Genomic DNA, 6,753 nt, shown 5'->3' on the forward strand with positions numbered 1-6,753 from the left:
CAAACAAACAAACCCTAAATTCATTTGTTCAGTGGCTCTGAAGAAGTCGGCTGCAGTCATCTGAGCTCAGACCACTAATGTGGACTATGGGGCAAGACAAAGCCTGCTGTGGGAGCTACGCTCACTCATGGTTCATTGTTCTTTTGTTTGGTTTTATACCAGTATTCCTTGACACCTCAGAGCAAGTTCTGTCAGTTAACCTTATTTTCCAAGGAAGCTGAACAGCCCAAGTTACCTTTCTTTAAACCTATTTTACTATGATGGCACTTTGATAAAATGGCCAGCAACCAACCCTGGCCAAAGGTTCCACATACGTCCTGGAGCAGCTACTGTAAATGTGGAGTTCTAAGAATGGCCATGTTTCCCTTCATGTAAGTGCCTGTTCAGAGTTTCAAATTTTCAAAATGCCAAATATTTTCATGGTCACTTGCATGTAGTAATCTAGGAAATATTCAGAGATTTTGAAAACCAATTGTATTTAACCGGCCTCAAGTTGTGCAACTATGATATATAATAAATAATTTGAAACAGAAACTTGTAGTCTGAGTAAAATGACTTTATTCTCAAACCTTCTCATTGTTAGTAGGTTGAACACAGGCTTGTCCAATGGTTCAGGAAGACAGTCATAACAGTGAGTTTTTATAAATAGTATGAAGCTTAAGGTTTGTGAAAGTTTATTCTATTTTTTATTTTATGTGTATTGCTGTTTTGCCTGCATGTCTGTCTGTCCAGACATGTGGGCAGTGTCCAGGCAGGGCAGAGGAGGGCATTAGACCCCCTGGAGCTGAACTTACAGGTGGTTGTGCGCCCCCATGTGGGTGCTGGGAGCAGACCCACGTGCTTGCTGTTAACCACTGAGCCATCTCTTCAGCTCCAGCGCTTCAGTTTTAACTAGTTTGCTTAAAACTTACATAAAATGCTGATTCACTCCACCTGAGACTTTCTGGTGTATAATCAATTTAAATTTTTTTCTGAATTCAGTTTTGGGATTTTAGTCAAAAGCTGGTAAATAAAAACTATCAAACTACAAGGTAAATTTGTCCAGTGATGTAGTGTCACAGTGGTTCTCAATCTCACTCCAATGTCAGGATCACTTCAAGAGCTCTAAAAAGATGGTCATGCCTAGGTTTTACCTAGACGGTAAAATCAGAATCTCACCGGGAGTAGTGGTACATACCTGTAATCTCAGCACTTGAGATGCAGAGGCAGGAGGATTACCACAAGTTCGAGGGCAGCTTGATCTACATAGTGAATTCCAACCTAGTTAGAGCTCTATGAGGCTCTATCTCCAAAAAACATTTTTTCCTATGTATTGGGAGCTAACATAAAAAAGAAACTACCCAGGGTTAAAGAGACACTGAACATGTTTCTTGTTTTAAGATGGTCTCATACAGGCAGAGCTGGTCTCAAATTCACTAGATAGCTGAGGATGACCTCAAAATACTTTTAAAACAAAATTAAATCCCAACACTCGGATGGCAGAGGCAGATGGATCTCAGTGAGTTTGAGGCCAGCCTGGTCTACATAGAAGAGTTCCAGGACAGCCAGGGCTGTTACACAGAGAAACTGTCTGGAAAAAGAAACAAACAAAAAATTAAAATAGGGTCTTGTAGCCCAGGTTAGCTTTGAACCCCTTATGTAACCAAGGTGATCTTTAACTTCTGATCCTTCTGTCGTCCCCACCCCCCACGTTGATGTAGGTATCGCCAGGATGCCTGGTTCACGTGGTACTTGGACTTCCTGACTCAGGGCTTTGTGCACGCTAAGCAGGCACTCTGTCAATTGAGGTACAACCCTAGCTCTAACCTCAGACTTTTGAGTCCCTCTACCTCCTGGTTTATAAGATGCTAGATTGGACCAAAGGCTTCATACATGCTAGGCAAGCACTCTAGCAATTCAACTATATTCTCAGCTCCATTTAAATGTTTGGTTTTCCCATTAATGAAGTTTTCTTATTTGACATAGTTGGGGAAGAAAGGATTTTCCCCTTTTGTTTGAGACAAGGTCTCTGCAGCTAGACACTACTGTCTCAGCCTCTTGAATGCTGGGTTTACAGACATGAATCACCATGCCTGATTCTCTGTACTTCCACACTAAGTGATGGACACAAGAGGAAGGCCTATGTAACCACACACCTATGAAGGTTCACAAAGTATAACTCAAAGGGAGTGGGTAGGACTTGCTTGGTGCTTATGTACCTTCTTTTTTTTTTTTTTTTTTTTTTTTTGGTTTTTCGAGACAGGGTTTCTCTGTGTAGCTTTGCGCCTTTCCTGGAACTCACTTGGTAGCCCAGGCTGGCCTCGAACTCACAGAGATCCGCCTGGCTCTGCCTCCCGAGTGCTGGGATTAAAGGCGTGCACCACCACCGCCCGGCCTTATGTACCTTCTTAAAGAGTGGTATCTTAGACGAGCTGCAGAGGTTTCTGTGAGGCTTAGGCATGGTGCCCACTTACTGCTTAGGAATAAGTCAGTTTTCCCTGGCCAGCTCCTGGGTGAGTATCAGTGGCATATCTGAACCTCTTCAGTATGGATATGGTAGTTGTGATACTAAATTTCAGTTACAGTGTAATGAGCAAAGTTATTTGCTGTACCATTTATATTGGTTGAATCTGCTGATCATGTATGAAAGCACCCTCTAGTGGCTTATACCTCTGCTGGAACTTTACAGATTTTAGATTTTTCAGCCATAAGCAAAAGCATAGTGCGGAAAATACCCTTAAATACATTTTTTTTTTTTTAAAGACTTGGATGTTCTGAAATTGTTAGAAGCTGGCTGCTAAATAGCATGGTCAGACTCTACACTGCAGAAGACATCTTCAGCTCTAGTTCTGTCCAACTCCATACACACTGCTGCTTCCCACCCTTGCTCCACTTGACTTACCTTCCAGTAAGACTGTCCTAGGGAACTTTGTTTTTTTAAGACAGGTTCTCAGTATACTTAGCTAGCCTGGAACTCTGTATGGACCAGGCTGGCCTCAAACTTGGAGATACTCTTGCCTCTGCCTCCGGAGTGCTGGGATTAATTTCGTATGCCGATATGCCTGGCCAAGTCTCTGAATTTTCAAGTTCAGTGTGGGGGAGTGGACAAGGAGAGGCAGGAGGAAGAGGAGGGAGGTGGAGTTAGGAAGGAGTGGGAAGAACTCGGGAGTAGGGTGAGAATTCTGAGGCAGAGGAAGGGAATCTTCAGTTTGCAAAGTGGGGAAACTGGACTAGGAGAGAAGGCTAGGTTTGGAGGGCACAGACTTTGAGCCAGGCACAGGGATTTTGTCCAACAGCCAATGATCAATATAAGGGAACTGATTGAGGTTCTGGGGTACCTGTGACGTTGAGCCAGATGGCTCAAGCAGCAGTGGGGTCCAGAGAGCCAGCTGCTGGCCAGCCCACCTTATATGAGGGCCAACTGACCTCACAAAAAAGCACACAGTTTCCCCTTAGTGAGGCTAACACAATAATTGTCCCCAAAACTGTGGGGAAAATTCTTGAACATGCATTGTAGGAGAGGTTTGGAATGGTTGGCCCCCATTGTAGAGAAAAGTTTATGTGACTCCAGGAAGCAAAAGGTCAAAGGGATCAGACGGAGAAGGTGACAAGAAGATGGGGTGGTATTAAGTGAGACCTTTGGGTCCAGGACAGGAGTGTACTTGCTCATCCACCTGGAGAACTCTTGTCCTCAGAAGAAAGGAGGGAGGGTAGTTTGCAGACCGTGGGGTCTCCCCTTTTTCCTCGTGGTCTGTTGGTTACCAGTCTGCAAGGACAAAGGGAGCAGAGGTGGCGTGCAGGGCTTTACGGCCTGTGAGTAAGGCGGGAATAGCCTTCCAGGAGTCTGCTTCAGTGCTGCGGCTCAACTTTACTTCAGAGTGAGGGGAATATATAGGTTGGGAAGAGTAGCCGGACATCACCTAGTCTGCATTTTGCAGCATGCTCCTGTCATACAGCTGGAGTCCGATACCTAATTACCATATGGGCAGCAGGGGAAGAGCATCTGCAAGGAACTATGTCAAAGGTCACACTTGATAAGTCAGGCATCTGGGCTCAAAGAAGCTTCCAAATGCGGTCAGGTGGAGAGCAGGAAGCTCCCAATGGGGGAAGGGAGTCCTCCACTTTACACCAAGCTCAGGAGAGCTGTCAGACAAGGGGGACTGCTACCTACAGGGAGTAGGGCTCCAGCAGCCGACAAAGACTAGGAGGGCAGAACTTACTGGAACTGTCATTATCCCGGGCAGGGATTAACACTGCTCTTGTAACTCAGGTGAAGAGGGCAGTGGGTTGCTTCTTGAAAGGTGAGGTGCACACCCCAGGTTGACTTCTGGTTGTCACTAAGTCCAAGAGCCTGGCGGACAGACCAGCTCTTGTATCCTTGAGACAGACGAAAGGGACAAGACACAACAGATACACAGAGAACAAAGATTCCCCCCTTCCTCCGCCCCTACAATGACAAGCACTATCCAGAGCAGAACTCAGTTTGCTCACCAGCTGACTCTCGGTCTTGGGGAACTTTGACAATAGGCAGATTCTGAACTGTCGCCACTGAGCCATATGAAGTCACCGCCAGTTAGGACCCACCTAGACTCAGTAGCCTCTGCCAGATTCCCAGCTCTAGCCTTGGAGCCTGTGGTCCAGATGCAAGCAAACTGCTCCACTGAATCATTCACACGTTACCTGGGCTGGCCACTTGCTCAGACTAAATCAGGAAATTAGGTCTTTAGTAATTGGCATTCCAATATAAAGCAAAGGACAGGGAAAGACCTTCTTGAGCCAGAACTGAATATAGAATACAGATTTACCTCCCAGGAGAACCAGATGGATCGGATCCATTTTGGTGCCTGGGAACATGGCAGTCATACCAGACCTCTGCAGACTCAGTGAGAGGTCCTGGAATGTCTTCAGGGCATGCCTCCCCTTCAACCTCTTGTCTGCAGTGAGGCTGAGTCTCATGTGGTATGAGATAACTCACTGGGGCCTCCAAATGAGATGCTCATTTGAGTAATTATATATATAGACCACCACAAATATAAGACCAGGTCGGAGTCCTTTACTGAAGCTGGCAACTGACAATAGGCTTCTGCCACAAAGAACTCTCAGCCCTGATGGGAGAAAACACAGAGTTTACAGAGGCAAAAACAAGCATCATTTCCCTGCAAGGAAGGAGGAACTCTTTGTTCTGTCAAGCAAGATGTGGTTTTGAAGTGGAGGTATGGGTCAGTTGTGTATGTATTGAGTGTGTGTGTGTGTCAGGGCTGAAGAGTTAATGACCTGAAAGCTTCAGGCGAGCTGAGAAACTCCATACAAGAAAGCTGACACACTGATAACATCTGTAAGCAGTTTGGAGCTGAGGAAGGAAGTCAACTCCTGACAAGGAAGTCAACACATTGGTAAGAACCTGTTAGTGCAGCACACAGGATCTGTAGATGGAATTTACACTCCAATAGTTCCCTGCCCTATGAAGCCCTCAAGCCACCCACCTTGGAGGATCTTCTCCAACTCTGCTGAGACTGTTGCCCTTCACTGTTCTAATGCTCTAAGAAAGAATCTGCTTCTGCTAGGCTCCCTTTTATTTGCAAATTACCTCGATCAATTCTGATCCAACAAGAGCAATGTGAGACAAAAACAGGAACAAATGCCTCGCAAGTTAATGACCAGAACAGAAAAATTATACCTTGCAGGTTAAGAGTTCTGTTTGCTGCTAAGAGAGTTTAAAAGACATTCCTGTTTGTCCTGTGTTAAATCTTCACAAAATAAGGTTTCTAATTGTAATTAAGAAGTTCCTCGGGCTGGAGAGATGGCTCAGCGGTTAAGAGCACCGACTGCTCTTCCAGAGGTCCTGAGTTCAATTTCCAGCAACCACATGGTGGCTCACAACCATCTATAATGAGATCTGGTTCCCTCTTCTGGACTATAAGCATATATGCAGATAAAACACTGTATACATAATAAATCAATCTTTAAAAAAAAATTTCCTGTCTGCTCTGTGCTGAGTCCTAGTTAAGGGACAAGTCCCTGTTTGTGCTAAATAAGGTTTCTATTTGTAATTAAGAGTAAGTTCGCCGGGCGGTGGTAGCATATGCCTTTAATCTTAGCACTCGGGAGACAGAGGCATAGTGAGTTCCAGGACAGCCAGAGCTATTACACAGGGAAACCCTGCCTCTAAAAACCAAAAATAAATAAATTAAAATTAAAAAATAAAAAAGTTTTTGTTTCTTAGGTCTGATGTAAACTGCTTGTAACCCCATTCACTTGATATATATTCTTGCCTTTGTTCATCCCCTTTTCATTGTATCCTTTTAACAGCATATAACAGCCAACCTTCTCGCCCCTGTGAATACCTTATCTCTCTCCTATAAGAGGAACTTAAAAGGCCAGCGGGAGCTGCTCTTTTAAATTCCGACTTAGGGTGAGGCAGGCAATGAGCCAGTCCCGGGTGCACCCCCAAATATAGCTTGCTTTAAGTGGACAATCACGGACTTGGGTCTTTTCTCCTCACGAATTACAGATTTAACAGCAACCTGATTTCTAGGCCACTTATATTTGTCTTCGGACTAGACTTCACTTATCATTTCTCCATGCCTCTTGTTTGCTTTTAATTCTGCAGAAATCTCATTGTAGCTTTGGAAATTACCTGGACATGCTGTTAGCCCATTATAGTAATAAATACTTGCATTATTTAACGGGTACCATTATCACCAAAATCAGATCGGAAATTGAGTGTAAAGTAGTAAGTTTTCTGCCTTCCCCCCCTCCCCAAATAGGTTTCTC

This window comes from Peromyscus eremicus, chromosome 16_21, assembly GCF_949786415.1.
Source record: "Peromyscus eremicus chromosome 16_21, PerEre_H2_v1, whole genome shotgun sequence".
In the NCBI taxonomy this organism is placed as follows: Eukaryota; Metazoa; Chordata; class Mammalia; order Rodentia; family Cricetidae; genus Peromyscus; species Peromyscus eremicus.